General features: G+C 32.6%; 1 protein-coding gene and 1 pseudogene across 7 annotated transcripts in view; both read left to right on the forward strand.

The window, feature by feature from the left end:
- LOC143048580 (synaptotagmin-7-like) overlaps window positions 1-16654 on the forward strand; it is a 166902-nt gene that overhangs the window by 49828 nt on the left and 100420 nt on the right. The gene's annotated exons all lie outside the window — the stretch shown is intronic.
- Window positions 14098-16571, forward strand: LOC143048804 (uncharacterized; annotated as a pseudogene).

Consider the following 16654-nt stretch of genomic DNA (forward strand, 5'->3'; position numbering starts at 1 on the left):
AATCAAACATAGCATGATTAGTCCTTTCTTTATGAGGTGCTGGCCAAATGTTGTTACTTTGTAGCCAAATTTTATCTGTTTTTATATGATTTCAAAAACCCAATTAGAGTCAAGTGAGCAATACAGGCTCTTGAGAGCCTCTAGTTGATCTACAAATGCATTTTTGCATGTGCATGGTTGTGATATACAAGTTCAAGTATATAAGTTCAAGGCCTCAATATTCCTTGTTTGTAAAGAAGATGATCACTTTCATCTGTAACTATAGAAAGGTTCCTTAACCTGATGTTGGATCGTAAATCGGGAATAGATTTTGGATTCATTTGATATATATATATATACGCTAATTAAAATACAAAAATATTTAAAAAAAACAGTTAACTATTAACCCTTATAGTAACAATAGGACAACAGTACTTTAGTAGATACTAAGGTTTTAAGTGTGATGCATCTTGGGAATTGACATATATAGACATTGGTTTATTATTCTCTAGTGGGTATAAATCAATTGATGAAGGACAAGTACACTTGACAGAACTTTTATGAAGTTTCCATTGTTCCAATAAAATGTGTAGAATTCTATTGAACTTGATCTTCCAAGAATTAAACATCATACAGTATAAAAGAAAAGGAATATATTTAAGACAGGAAACATTTGTAGTACTGAAATAGACAAGATTATTTTGGATTTTTTAATTACTTAAGCATTAAACAAATATTATTCGTTATCAAAAGTTCTAATAAAGCACTAAACTAATATTTGCACGTTGTTGAATATGCACTTTTAAATGTTGTTATTAGGTACTTTAACAGCAGACATATTTCAGAGACATGATCTTTTGGGAGTTTGTAAAATTTTATTGAGTGTCTGTGAGCCACCATTTTAATTGGATCCCTTAGCTTTGCTAGTTGGTTTCATCAGTCAATTTATTTTTATTTTGACTAATACTACTAACCATTTTTTAACTCTCAATATTTTGCCTATTTTTACCTAGCAATTTTCATTCTTTTCAATCCCAATTATTTGCCTGATTTAACCTAGCAATTCTCATTCTTTTCAATCCCAATCATTTGCCTGTTTTTACCAAGCAATTTCCATTCTTTTCAATCCCAGTTATTTGCCTGATTTAACTTAGCAATTCTCATTCTTTTCAATCCCAACTATTTGCCTGATTTAACCTAGCAATTCTCATTCTTTTCAATCCAAATCGTTTGCCTGATTTAACCTAGCAATTCTCATTCTTTTCAATCCCAATCATTTGCCTGTTTTTACCTAGCAATTTCCATTCTTTTCAATCCCAATTATTTGCCTGATTTAACTTAGCAATTCTCATTCTTTTCAATCCCAACTATTTGCCTGATTTAACCTAGCAATTCTCATTCTTTTCAATCCAAATCGTTTGCCTGATTTAACCTAGCAATTCTCATTCTTTTCAATCCCAATCACTTGCCTGTTTTTACCTAGCAATTCCCATTCTTTTCAATCCCAATTATTTGCCTGATTTAACCTAGCAATTCTCATTCTTTTCAATCCCAACTATTTGCCTGATTTAACCTAGCAATTCTCATTCTTTTCGATCCAAATCGTTTGCCTGTTTTTACCTAACAATTCCCATTCTTTTCACATTCAACTATTTTTTGTTTTTTTCCTACATGCATAATGTAGCAATGCTCATCCTATTTAATCCCAATTATTTGTCTTTTTTTCACCCAGCAATTCCCATCTTTTCAACTCCTAATTGTTTGCTTGTTCTTACCCAACAATTATGATCTGTTTCAGCTAAATGTTTGTCTATTATAACCTTCTAAATCCCATTCTTTGCACTCCCAATTTTTGCCCATTTGAACCCATCAATTTTGAATATTTGTAATCTTTCTTTCATATTTAATGATAGATCTGTTTTTATAACCAAATTGTTTTGTTCAGATAATCAAGATTTTGAATTATACAAAAATAAAAAAAATGAAGAACTGTCGAGTCAAAATTTACCTTGAGTAGTTCAAACCTGACTTTTTCTAATGATAATTTTTCTTGCATATGAAATGAGGCACTCAACAAGATTGCATGTTTTTTTAATTCTATTTTATATGAAAATTTCAGATTATTGCAATCTAATCTTGAAAGTGAACATGAAAAATCCAAATCTTTTGAAATCTTACACTCTATGAAACAATCCTGTAGCAACAAAATCAAATAAAAATCCAACATGAAATCTGAGCCATTAAAATTTTCACATTTCCAATCAGAATTTCCATTGATTTTTCAGGTAAAAGTTGTGTTGAATGTTTGATGATGTGATAAACATTATCCTCTAGGAAAACATATCTCATTAATAATGTACTACCCGAGTACAATGAATCATTGGCTGATTGCTTCCTTCCGTAATTCTGTGTTGTATCGTGTGAGCAAAGCTTCGATGCTACTTAACCTTCATTTACAATGACTAAATGTGTTTGTTATTGCCTGTTCAACATGTTTCAAAGAGAGGCCAAAGATACTAAAGGGATATTTAAAATCGTTACTCGAAAACAAACCAGCAATGCCATGATAGTGAGTGTGTAAGCAGAGAGTGTAACAGTTGCTAACCTTACATCATTTGGTCTTAGATGGGGAGTTCGTCTCATTATCAATCATATCACATCTTCTTTTACTTTTATATTAACAAATCTGTACAAGTCAAGACTCAAACATAGGCAGATCAAGGGCCCCCCCCACCTTTTGTGGGAAAAATTTGGTTGATTATATAGGGAATCACTGAAGCATGACTGCCCCTCCCCCTCCTTATGAAAAGTTCTGGATCCATCACTGTCAAACCATAAGTGCATGAATTCCAGAACTAACTGATGATAGATGCCAATTAGTATTTTTTTCATATCAAATAATTGAAACTCCTTCAGGCATTTTTAGTGTAAACATCGTTTTTGTCGAGCCTGCAACTTTTGTTGCAGAAAGCTCGACATAGGGATAGTGATTCGGCGGCGGTGGCGGCTACGGCGGCGGCTACAGCGGCGGCTACGGCGGTGGCTACGGCAGCGGCGTTAGCTAACTTCTTAAAAGCTTTATATTTTAGAAGGTGGAAGACCTGGATGCTTCATACTTTGTATATAGATGCCTCATGTTACGAAGTTTCCGTCAGTCACATGTCCAATGTCCTTGACCTCATTTTCATGGTTCAGTGACCACTTGAAAAAAAAGTTCAATTTTTTTGTAATGTTGAATTCTCTCTTATTATAAGTAATAGGATAACTATATATGATATGTGCGCACCTTGCAAGGTCCTCATGTCTTTCAGACAGTTTTCACTTGACCTCAACCTCATTTCATGGATCAGTGAACAAGGTTAAGTTTTGGTGGTCAAGTCCATATCTCAGATACTATAAGCAATAGGGCTAGTATATTTGGTGTATGGAAGGACTGTAATGTGTACATGTCCAACTGGCAGGTGTCATCTGACCTTGACCTCATTTTCATGGTTCAGTGGTTATAGTTAAATTTTTGTGTTTTGGTCTGTTGTTCTCATACTATATGCAATAGGTCTACTATATTTGTTGTATGGAATGATTGTAAGGTGTACATGTCTAGCGGGCAGATGTCATGTGACCTTGACCTCATTTTCATGGTTCAGTGGTCAAAGTTAAGTTTTTGAGTTTTTGTCTTTTTATCTAATACAATATGCCATAGGTCAACTATATTTGGTGGATGGAAATATTTAATGATCTTTATGTCAGTTGTGCAGGTTTTATTTGACCGTGACCTGATTTTCACGGTTCATTGCACAGTGTTAAGTTTTTGTGTTTTGGTCTATTTTTCTTAAACTATAAGTAATAGGTCAACTATATATGTTGTATAGAAACATTGTTAGCTGTACATGTCTGCCTGGCATGGTTCATCTGACCTTGACCTCATTTTCAAGGTTCATTGGTCTTTGTTTAGTTATCTTGGTTAATGTTAAGTTTATGGTACAGTTGTTATAAAGCTTAGCTTTTTACTTAGGACTATCAACATAATATCAATGATTAGTATAGAAGGCGAGACATTTCAGCGTGTGCACTCTTGTTTATATTTGATAAAAATGGGCTAGTTCGAGTTTATTTTTTGCCTAATGATAAATTACTAAAAGATTATAAGTAGCTGCAAAGTCGCTTTTTACAGTTAATTTATAACAAATATAAGGTTAATGTGATGATAAATGGTGTTTATATAAAAATATAAAGTATTTGGTATATGTCTATGAGACAACTCCTATTATCTCCACAAGAGACCAAACTAGGTAAAATTGTAATGACTATAGGTTAATTACCATATGGCCATCAACAATGAGCAAAACCAAAACTGTAAAGTACATGTATACATAATTGGGTCGCATTGCAGATTTTAATGAAATTTTCCATACATTTAGAACTGCATCTGAATTAGAAAAAAAATATGGAGCATTTTTGCTTTCGAAGATTATACTATCAATTAAAAATTCATAAGTAGACCTAAAAACTAATAGAATACATAGTGTATAGGTATGAAGTAGATAACAAGTATCAATTTATTAGTTATTAGCCTTGGTCTAGGCAAGTCAAAATTGTAAGGATTCTATGAAAGATGAACATAATGTGATTATGGGAATTAAAGGATAACACCAGGAATCAATGATGGAATGTAGAGGGCATCTGTACTTGGAAGAGATGACTCAACAATCTGAAGTAGGTCAACATAAATGTCAGAACACAGAAAGGGATTCTTACAGTTCCTGATTCCATAAAATAATAAACATACATTTTGTCTAATTAAAATATATCATTAAATATAGATCCATTTCAATTATCAGACTTTTTAATGTAGAAGAAATGATAATGTGTGCTTTTTGTGGTTTCTAAAAGCAAAACAGACATAAAATATCATTATATTGCTATCAAATGTTCAGTTCAGTTAATGCTTGCATTAAAACTTGGAATTCTCTTTAAAAATATGGGAAGCTGATTTATAAAAATGTAATGTTTGGTGTGCCGGTTTAGATACATCCCATTTTAACACATGTTATAATATCATTCCACCACATATTTAGACATCAATTCACCATATTTCACCACCTACTTAGACACCATATCACCATCAGTTTGGACATCATTTCACCACCTGTTCAGATACATGTCAAGTCACCATCTGTTAATAAGCATGTCATTAAATCACCTGTTTAGATACATGTCATTGTACTAACTGTTTAGATACATGTCATTGTACTAACTGTTTAGATACATGTCATTGTACTAACTATTTAGATACATGTCATGTCACTACCTGTTGAGATACATGTTATTTCATCACCTGTTTATAAACATGTCATTGTACCTCCTGTTTAGATACATGTCATGTCACTACGTTGAGATATATGCCATTTCATCGCCTGTTTAGGTACATGTCATGTCATGTCACTTCCTGTTGAGTTACATGTCATTTCATTACCTGTTTAGATACATGTCATGTCACTATCTGTTGAGATACATGTCATTTCACTACCAGTGTAGATATATGTCGTGTCACTTCCTGCTTATATACATGTCATTTCATCACCTGTTTATATACATGTTATTGCACCTCCTGTTTAGATACATGTCATGTCACTACCTGTTGAGATACATGTAATTTCATCACCTGTTTAGATACATGTCATTTTATCACCGGTTTTGATACATTTCATGTCACTTCCTGTAAGGATACATGTCATTTCATCACCTGTTTAGATACATGTCATGTCACTACCTGTTTAGATACATGTCATGTCACTACCTGTTGAGATACATGTCATTTTATCACCTGTTCAGATACATGTCATTTCATCACCTGATTTGATGCATGTCATTTCACTTCCTGTTTAGATATCATTTACCACCTGTTTAGAAACATGCCTTGTCACCAACTGCTTATTAAAATTTCATCTTTCTGCTTGTTAAGATTCTTTTCATCACCTGTTAAGATACATGTCATTTTACTAACTGTTACGATTTTTGTCATTTCATTGCATGTTTTAAAAGATACATGTCATTTGACACGTTTAAAAATTATAGAATTACGTCCGTCAGGACAATTGACACCTGTCATCAACTATTACATATCACTGTTGGATTTTCAGTTCTTCCGAAAGTGACAAATGTCAAAGAACTTGCAATCTACTGTAGGATTTTCATTCTTTCCATATATCATTGTGTCCATCAGAACAAGTGACACACAAATAACACCTATCATATAGCATTGTGTCCATCAGAACAAGTGACACACAAATGACACCTATCATATTGGTCAGCCATTATTGTAATACAAGATAAGAAATCAAGATACCAGATTGTTTACTAATATCAATATTTAATACTTTTCCCTTGAAGGTATCCAGATTTCTATCATTATATTGATTCTATGTATCATAGCAGATCTAAGCATTCAGTTGTTATTGTATCAGACAGCAGGTTTTATGGCTGACTGATTTCTTCACAGATTTGGTAATTTCAAAAATCTGTTATTCTCTGTTGGCTAATTTATTGGAACATATTTCCAATAGTCTTAGTCTGTAAAATTATGTAATTGAAAGCAATAATTTGAAGGCACTGACAAGTTACTGCTTAATAGAAGTTTGTTTGTTAATCATCAAAGGAAATTTGAAAAAAACTATTGAGATTTATATTGTTGTTATTAAGTGCTTTTTAAATTGGAATGATTAAAAATTTATAAGTGTTAAAATTTCCATTTGAATTTTTAGATTTACTTTGTTATATGCCTAACCAGGCCTGGTTTGGTTCTGATTTTTTTGTAGATCAATATAAGAACTGTCAGAGTAATTATTTATATAATAGATAACTTGATTTATGGTTCTAGTATCTAAAACACTAAGGAAATCTCTCCTGAACAAATCTATTTCATCATTTTATGACAAAACTCGTTCAATATTTAATTGTTCTGGTCTTTATGGTACTGTTAGTAATATAACAAGATAAGGGATAAACATCTGAGCGACAGCAACCCAACAACTCTGGCATGAGCTCAGAAAGAAAAATATAAGTTATGGTATAGCTTAAGATTTGTCATCTTTATCAATTAATACTCAGTTGAAGGCCATACCATAATTGCATTCAAATGTGAGTTACAGATCCTGCAGTGTATCTTTGCTTACAATGATCTGAAAACATCTTACTCTATTTTCTGTTTAAAAAACCTAATGCACTATCCTCTAGTTGTGTTGGATTAAGGGCATACGATACAGTTACAGGGGAGGTAATGACGTTGCTAACGTAAAATGTTATTTTCGCGACGTCAGACTGTGACATATCGGGAAAAGATGCATTTTCCGACTGATTTTTTGCATTCAAACTGATTTAATACGAAAACGAGTGCATGGACCCCCATTTTTTAAACCGACATTTTGTTTCATTTTGCAGGGAGATTATGTGGACCAAATTTTATAAAACTGTAAATAGTGCAATTTTTTTAATTTTGATAAATGTACAGCAAAAAATTACTGTTTTTTTCTCAATTCATGACTATTTGATAAATATGAGTTATTTCTAAACAAAAAGGGCATACATTTTTAGAATACTTCTAAAATACAGAAATTACAAATCATTTAACAAAAAACAATTTGTGTTTATCTTTTAAAACAAAAAATTTATGTCTTTCTTTCTAAAAGGAAAATTCGGCCACAAATCCGAATTTTGAGCAAATATACAAAATTTCGACCTCATTTAACTCAACAAGAAGAACATGAAGGTATATTTTTTATTACATATTTGATTGAATCAGGTAAAAAATAGCCTATATGCAAACTTTCATCAACTTGTAAATACAGAATAAAAACTGTATCGTATGCCCTTAAGTAACACACCTTAAAATTGAGGTATTTCATATTTAATATACTCCAAGAAATTGATTTCATTTGATTTTTGTTGTTTAAATGCCATATATAAAGCACCGCATTTAGGCTATTTAATGGTGACCTGTTTTTATTGGTGGAGGAAGCCGGAGTTGCCCGGGGGAAAACCACGACCTTTGAATGGAAAACTGACAATCCTAGTCAATTAAGATTGGAGTCGAGTGCACCTGCAAGAGCGGGGTTCGAACTCAAAACCTCAGTGTTGACTGCCAAGAAATTGAAGAATACTATTGCTTGATTAAACACTTGATATTTGAGAAATTAAGTTTATGGAAGGTCATCAGTACCAATATACTTATAGTATTAGTAATTAACCAATGTCTATAAAGTAGTCATACATTGCTTCTCTCATAATGAAGATGTCATGTGTCAGATCATAAATCTGACCGTTAATATTGTGAAAGAAAGCCAATCAGAAAAAAATGAATGAGAATATACATTTCATCATCAAATGGACTGAAAATGGCAGCAGTTTTTGTAATGGATCCCGTAGCAGAAAAGCGCCCAGATAATGACTAATAATTACTATTCTCCTACCGAATATCACTTTCACACGTGATCCTATGAGACTTTTAGACAAACGTTTCCTATCTAAAGGTGTTGCTTGATCAATACCGTACTAAGTTTATGTTGAAACAAAGACATTTAATACGTTCAAATCACATCATTTTATAGCTATATTTATTGGTATTTTTTCCATGTAAGGGATAATGTAAATAGTCTGTTTACAAATCATTTGTAGAAGTTTATTATGAAACAGTTTGACTCTGGACCTTGAGGCAAACTAAGTTAAAACTCATTTATACAGTACAATCAAAGGTTCATTTGTTTACTCAAATTTACAATGGAATTAATTTGGTGTTTTATGTTGTTTTATTGGAAATATTGAGCAATCATCAATCGTGATGGATTGTTGTTTGATAAAATAAAACTATGGGATGTTAGTAAACTAAATTGATTAGTATGTGCATTATTAGTTTAGCTATTATAGTGTAGGACTATCTATTTTTGTCATGTCCACTTGGTGCCTACAAACAGCCAGGTAAGATCTACTAGATTTGATTTTATCTTTATATTATAGGTAAATGTTTGATGCTTTTACTTTGATACAGATTAATCTGAGTCAGATGTTCAATAGTATAAAATTGGTGACTGATTATGAGTGAGAGTTCTTTTTACAATTCTGTCAAAATTATAGTTTAATTTAGGAGTTTTGAGCAATTTCAGAAAACAAAATAAGCCACTATATACAAGAGACACAAATTCATGTATTTTCTTCTTTTTTTTTCTGATAAGTGGTTTCATAATATAATATATGACTTTTCTGGTCAAATAATTGTTCAAGTGTATATATTTAAGTATAGATAATTAAATTGAATGGCACATAGAAAAATAACCTACACTGAAATAGATATCAAGGTATGAAACACTGTATGATTTTTATGCCACCCAGGATATACTTTATCAGCTTGTGGTTGCAATTTATATTCTCTGAACTCTTAAGCTTTAAGATATATTGTGTTGTTGAATATGCATGTCATACTACCATAGATGTAATACCCATCTATGATACTCACTATAGAGGGGGTCTGTAATCTTACTTTCAGGTCACATTATGTAAATATATTTGATATCAGGTGCATTATATTGCTTTAAAATTTGCTTTTAAAGTTTTCCACAAAACTTCATTGTCATAATAACTTATTTTGCCAAAAAAGCAACTATGACCAAAATTTCATTTTTACAGCCATTCAGTTTTTAATTCTTAAAATTGACGTCATGTTTTCTTAGTTTCATTAGAATTGAGATAACAATATTGTATTTTAAGCTCCAACGTCATCATTCGGTGTTTTGACGGTAGAGAATAAAGTTAAATGGCAATGCTTTGAAGGGGAGCCAGTAAATGTGTATTTGCCACCATCAAATTACCAATTGATGCCTTCAGGACTTAAAATACAATACAGTTATCTGTTTAGTCTATATATATATATATATATATATATATATATATATATAAGGCATTAAAAGACTTTCAAATTCATGCATATCCCATACAATTTTCCTTGGTCTTTTTCTGGAAAATGCACCACTTTACTGTATTTTAACAGTTTCTATAAGCTTGCCAGTTTATTTTATTTTAGACATCCTTGCCCTTTGACCTTTTGTCTTTTATTGTCCATACATATTCTTAATTTATACTCATGATAAGCCTTATTCTGAATGTGCATGAAATACTTGCCTCTTGACATAAAGCAAACAAAAATCATCAATCTATAATATTCTGCAGAAAAAATGTATTTGTTTTCTTTTGATTTATATGAACCTGCAATAAAACACAACTTGGCTTTTTCTGTTTGAATGACCTAATGAAGCAATTGACATAACATTCTATTGAATGAAAGTCTTAACATTAGCTATGCCAATAAATGGTTAAATTGAAAATCTGTGTTTGAAATTTCTCCTGTTTCCCATACATTAAACAGTAAGTGTCAAAGTCATAAATGATGTGTGTGTTAAAGCTACAGAACAAAATTGTTTTTGTTCAATGACTGCATCTTCTAAAATATCCAATACTATTTCATTGACTTTAATTTGATTCAAAATACCATTATCAACAGAGTGTTTAATTTAAAGTGGGTCAGGGTCTGGGAAATAGTTAATGAAAGCAAGAAGTTTATTTCCCTATTAGTTTTATATGGATTGACACAATAATTGAATGGATAACTGAGTACTCTTATTCTCAGTAATGCTTGTGTCAGGGACAAACAAAGGAGTAGGTCTGGTAAGGGCCGATTATGGCCTCAATATCAGATTCATCGAACGAAAGATTTGGGACATTTTTTAAACACTTGAGTGTCTATTAAAATTGATTTAATTTAAGTTTGTGTAAAAGATTTTAACTGATTTTGTCATTAAAAACGCTCAGATTCAAGCTTAAATATGAAAAATCTATCAAATATGCCAAAAAGCGTCACTTTTCAGATGGTTTTTGTCACAAATAAAAGGGGCCACATCCGTGTTCATCCTCAACCTTTATATATGTTATGTATTATCTCAAATACAACTTACATTTCAATATTATGAATGAACAAGAATGCGGCCACTTTCATTTTAGACGGAAACCGCCTAAAATTTAACTAAAATGCTCAAATTGTGAAGATTTCAGTAATTAAGCATGACTTAATGATGCTATACTCCATGTATGTGAATTGTAAAGTCAAAAACATACCATATTTATGTAACAGAAGCATTCTACTGTCCAGTAAATAGCTAAAAGATTACATTTTCATACTTTTATAAAACTGTTATATTTTGGGGCCAAAAAGGGGTCTTACTGAACCTACTCCTTTCTAACACAGAAGAGCTTTGGCTCACACAAAAAGCAAGCTATAAAAGGGCCTGAAAAATGACACAAGTTACTCACTCAAGGTGTAAAACCATTCAAATGGGAAAACCAATGGTCTATTATAAAAAAAATGAGAAATGAAAAACACTTATGAACCATATCAACAAACCAAAATTACTGTATGAACATCAGATTAGGTGCAAACAAAAGCAGCAGGTTTAAATGTTTTAATAGGTACCAACCTTCACCCTTATCTTAAGTAAAAATATATCGAGAATTATATGAAAATGCTGTTTACATGTCGATAGAAGCACCTCATAATAGATTACGTCATAAGAACCTGTTGTTTAAGGATGATATTATTACCAATTGACCTGGAGTCAACCAATGTAACTCATTCATGAAAACAACTTAAAACCTCCAAAATTAGAAAGCCAAAAACAAGAACTAAAACCTACAATCATAGCCCACTCTGATAAGCAAACTATGCTGTATGGGCTTTCTCATTGTGGAAGGCTGTACTGTCACCTGGTTGTTAACTTTTGGTACATTATCATTTGGTCTCTTGTGAAGAGTTGTCTCATTGGCAATCGGACCACATCTTCTTTTTGTTTAATTTCATTACTGAGGGTGGTAAATGGGGGTGCTTGCACGAAAAAAGCATGAAATAAGACATTATTTCACATTGAAATAATTTCTGTCATGAAAGTTCCACGAAAAAATAAAGACTTTGATGTGAACCTTTTGCGACTGAGTCACTTGTACATAAAATCTCTCCTTTTACCTGATATTCCCGATTAAGTATACATATTTGTAATATAAATTGTTTACGGCTTTTAAAAAAGTATTTCTTAACGATCCCTGCCAAGTACTTGAATTTATTTTTAAAATTTTGAGCACGAATAAATAAGCATTTGAAAACCAGGATGCACGTAAAATTAAATAAACAGAACACGTTGAATGAGGCACCTGTCTTGAACTGAACGTCAAATAAAAAAGTAAAAAAACATTGAAAGTTAACAAAAAAATGGTGATCACGTTGCTCGAAAATAATCCTTTGCCACCCTTATTACTTCATCTCTTTGAATTTATAATATATGATATTTGGAAATGAATGCTCACAGACATTAGTTCTGTTTGCGGGTCTGAGTGAGTGGAGGGTTTCTGTCTGAAGGACTTGCATTACATAGCAATAGCTTTGTCAATACATAGTAGAACCTAATCCATTCATTTCTAAAGTAGTCTGAATTGGTTAGATTTGATTGTGGTTTTACAGTTAATAGTATTGGTATATCTGGTTACTATATGTAATTGTATTGTGTCATTTGTATGGAGTAATTAGGGCACCGCCGACGGCGGGTCGCCCTATAGTGATCAGTCTGTCCGTCCGTCCGTCTGTCTGTCCGTAACACTTTCGTGTCCGCTCCATATCTAGAGAACCGTTATGATTTCATACTTAATACTTAACATGATTATTAACCAACACCAGAGGGTGTGTCATGTTGTATGTACAACTTCCTAGGTCAAAGGTCAAGGTCAAAAACTTTGGTTTCAGTTGACAACCCCGTGTCCTGTGGTGAAGATCGTGTCCGCTCCATATCTAGATAACCATTATGATTTCAAAGTTTATACTTGACATCCATTTTAACAACCACCAGAGGGTGTGTCATGATGTATGTACAACTTCCTAGGTCAAAGGTCAAGGTCAAAAACTTTGGTTTCGAGTTGACAATCCTGTGTCCTGTGGTGAAGATCGTGTCCGCTCCATATCTAGATAATCGTTATGATTTCAAAGTATATACTTGTCATACATTTTAACCACCACCAGAGGGCGTGTCATGATGTATGTACAACTTCCTAGGTCAAAGGTCAACGTCAAAAAAACTTTGGTTTCAGTTGACAACCCTGTGTCCTGTGGTGAAGATTGTGTCCGCTCTATATCTTGAGAACCGTTATGATTTCAAATATTATACTTGACATCCATTTTAACCAACACCAGAGGGTGTGTCATGATGTATGTACCACTTCCTAGGTCAAAGGTCTGTCTGTCTGTTGGTCTGTCCATCGCTAACAAATTTGATCCACATTATATTTTGAGAGGACAGCTGTTATTATTTCATACTTTATACCTGACAAACATTTTCAACTTATCATATATATTAACCAACACAAGAGAATGTGTCATAATGTATGCATCCTAGGTCTAAGATCAGTCTGTCGGTCTGTCCATCCGTTCGTTGTTCTTAACAAATTGTGTCCGCTCTACCTCTCGAGAACCATTAATATTTCATACTTTATACTTGGTGGGTCATAATATATTGAAGGCATAATTCTAAAAATATGTGACAAATATCAATTGGGCAGCACCTTTAAACATATTGTTCAAACATCAATCCATATATCCAGAAGTCACCTTAGAGTAGTAAACAATGAGTTCACATCATGCAGTCATATCACTATTATACTATGAAAGTAAGATGAGAATATTTATCAGTTTTAACTTAAAATCTTAGATCAAAATCACACATGAGACTATGTAATAACTTCAAATAATGCTTCATATCAGATTATCCATACAACTTATTTACCCCACGTTATTGACAGCGGGGCCCACAGAGATGGCTCCCATCTCAATGATATCTAGTTGTCACTCTTTATTCACATCACATCTTTTCTGTAGATGCTCTTATGTAACATTAGCTAAAAATAGGGAAGTGCTGATCTTTAAAAGGCAAATTTAATCCAGCAGACAAACTGAACAATTATTAGGCATCAAATTCATGACAGTTTTTGTATATTGTAAATTCAGATATTATTGCATGCATATATTAATTCAATTTTGACATGGCAGACCAAAATGTTAGAATAATTATTGAAAATATAGGGAAAGTTGCAAACAAATATAGTAGTCAGATTTCAAATATTGCAATACATGTACCAATAAACACCAAATATTGCAATACATGTACCAATAAACACCAAATATTGCAATACATGTACCAATAAACACCCAGTCGCATAATTTTCCATAGTAAAAATCTCCCAATAATTTTCAGTATTTAAGATTTGCATGTTTCTTTTAAAGCTTTTCCAGAATTGTGCCCCTCTATGGTCTAGCTATATAAGAAATGAAGATGTAGTATGAGTACTTAATGAGACAACTATCCACAAAAGACCAAAATGACACAGAAATTTACAATTATAGGTCACCGTATGGTCTTCAACAATGAGCAAAGCCCATACCGCATAGTCAGCTATAAAAGGCCCCAAAATGACAATGTAAAGCAATTAAAACAAGAAAAATAACGGCCTTATTTATGTAAAAAAAAAATGAAAGAAAAATAAATATGTAACACTGTGCATAAACAAACGACAACCACTGAATTAATACAGGCTCCTGACTTGGGACAGGCACATACATACATAATGTGGCGGGGTTAAACATGTAAGTAGGATCCCAACCCTCCCTTAACCTTGGACAGTGGTATAACAGTACAACATAAGAATGAATTATAAAAATCAATTGAAAATGCTCAACTCATCAGATGGACAAATCGAATATTTTGACATTAGACTGAGTGAGTACATCAGATATTTGAGCTACTTTGAAGAATTCCTAAGATGATTAATTTTGTCACAACTTTTCTTATATAATAACAGTGGGGAATAATTTATAGTGATAACAATTATCACCCCTGCAAATGGAACTTGTAATGGTCAGCATGTTTTCCCAAAGGATGCTATTGTTCAATTATTAGCTGCAAAAGGTCTGGTAAATACACTAAAAACAAATTACAATATAAACAGAATTACCATAAAAGGGTTTTATTTTCCTCTATAGAAAAGTAACATATGGACTTTGAGTTTTGTTGGTAATTAGGTTTGAATGTTGCTGCACAACAAGTTCCCATTTCCATGTAGGATTTTTTTAAGCACAGGCAGATCTTAGTCACCTAATGCAGTTTATATGTGCTTAAAAACCATTTCACAGGGGTTCCTAATCAAGAATAAAAAGGTCCCAGGGTTCCAATTTTATGTCCCCATTCAAATGCATTGATCGTCAAAAAAAGGGGGTTCCAACTCTCAGAACTTAGTTTGAAGGCAGTGTTTGACATTTTGAAACTATAGTAAGACCAGTCAGAAAAATTAGCATGTATAAACAGCGGTAACAAAAAAGTGTTGTTATTCTGATATCAGTATACTTGTACAAAGGAATCTTTTGCTCTGTCATCAGTATACTTGTACAAAGGAATCTTTTGCTCTGTCATCAGTATACTTGTACAAAGGAATCTTTTGCTCTGTCAGTCATCAGTATACTTGTACAAAGGAATCTTTTGCTCTGTCATCAGTTTACTTGTACAAAGGAATCTTTTGCTCTGTCATCAGTATACTTGTACAAAGGAATCTTTTGCTCTGTCAGTCATCAGTATACTTGTACAAAGGAATCTTTTGCTCTGTCATCAGTATACTTGTACAAAGGAATCTTTTGCTCTGTCATCAGTATACTTGTACAAAGGAATCTTTTGCTCTGTCAGTCATCAGTATACTTGTACAAAGGAATCTTTTGCTCTGTCATCAGTTTACTTGTACAAAGGAATCTTTTGCTCTGTCATCAGTTTACTTGTACAAAGGAATCTTTTGCTCTGTCATCAGTATACTTGTACAAAGGAATCTTTTGCTCTGTCATCAGTATACTTGTACAAAGGAATCTTTTGCTGTCATCAGTATACTTGTACAAAGGAATCTTTTGCTCTGTCATCAGTTTACTTGTACAAAGGAATCTTTTGCTCTGTCATCAGTATACTTGTACAAAGGAATCTTTTGCTCTGTCAGTCATCAGTATACTTGTACAAAGGAATCTTTTGCTCTGTCATCAGTATACTTGTACAAAGGAATCTTTTGCTCTGTCATCAGTATACTTGTACAAAGGAATCTTTTGCTCTGTCAGTCATCAGTATACTTGTACAAAGGAATCTTTTGCTCTGTCATCAGTTTACTTGTACAAAGGAATCTTTTGCTCTGTCATCAGTTTACTTGTACAAAGGAATCTTTTGCTCTGTCATCAGTATACTTGTACAAAGGAATCTTTTGCTCTGTTGAGTTTCTTCAACAAAAGAGGGGATTCCAATTTTCTTTTCAAAACAAGAAATCCAAAGCAAAAAGGCTATATGGAAACAAATTTAAGAATTTTCTTGTGAATAGGAACTTATTTCTACTGGAATCAATGTGAGTCACCTGAGACAATGATTAGTTTTGTATATTTATGTGCTTATCCTTTTTTGATATGAAAGTACATTGTTACAGCAATAGATCTGTGACAACATTGTTACAGCAATAGATCTGTGACAATCATCAGTCATGGTATTAAGGTTATTAGATTACTATAGATATTTATCTGTAT

Source organism: Mytilus galloprovincialis, chromosome 10, assembly GCF_965363235.1.
Source record: "Mytilus galloprovincialis chromosome 10, xbMytGall1.hap1.1, whole genome shotgun sequence".
Classification (NCBI taxonomy): Eukaryota; Metazoa; Mollusca; class Bivalvia; order Mytilida; family Mytilidae; genus Mytilus; species Mytilus galloprovincialis.